Raw genomic sequence first — 647 nt, 5'->3', positions numbered from 1 at the left:
ATCACCAATGCACTCTCCTCCTAGAAATAAAAGCTTTGAGCTCTAAGCACAGAACCAAAACCTATGAAGGAAGGATTTAGGGACACTACTTGGGAGAAAATGGGAAAGGAAACCAGGAAGTATTTCAGAGTGACACACTCAAGAGCACATATGTCCGTCTTTGAGGGGCCCTTTACCTGGCTCCTGGCTCCAAGGCCCTAAAGAAAGCAGGGGTGTGGGGGGAGCCTACAGCTCACCTGCTCCGTGTGCACAGTGCAGAGGCCACACCACAGCCCGCAGCCTGGGACCCTGCCCTGACGCCTGCACAGTCAGGGGACCTGCTAATTTCTGGTGCCTTCACCACTGGAGCTGTATTATCCCCCATGTGCCAGTGGCGGCCGAAATAAAACGCACCCCGTCTCCCATCTGGCGGTGCTGTAGACACAGCCAGGAGGGCCAGGGCCTTGACAACACTTTACGCTCAAGAATCCAAAGACTTTGAGAACTTCTCAGAACACCAGTCTGCAGGTTGGAAATGGACCATCATGGTGATAAGCAACATCCAGTGAAGTCAGAAACTGACCGAAAGACCGGGGCCCACAGTGTGGGACGGCGAGCAGGCCTGGGAGACTCAGATGCGCAGACCCTGCGAAGCCTCCACATTCTGG

Source organism: Myotis lucifugus, unplaced genomic scaffold (assembly GCF_000147115.1).
Source record: "Myotis lucifugus unplaced genomic scaffold, Myoluc2.0 scaffold_950, whole genome shotgun sequence".
In the NCBI taxonomy this organism is placed as follows: domain Eukaryota; kingdom Metazoa; phylum Chordata; class Mammalia; order Chiroptera; family Vespertilionidae; genus Myotis; species Myotis lucifugus.
This window is presented reverse-complemented; position numbering follows the sequence as displayed.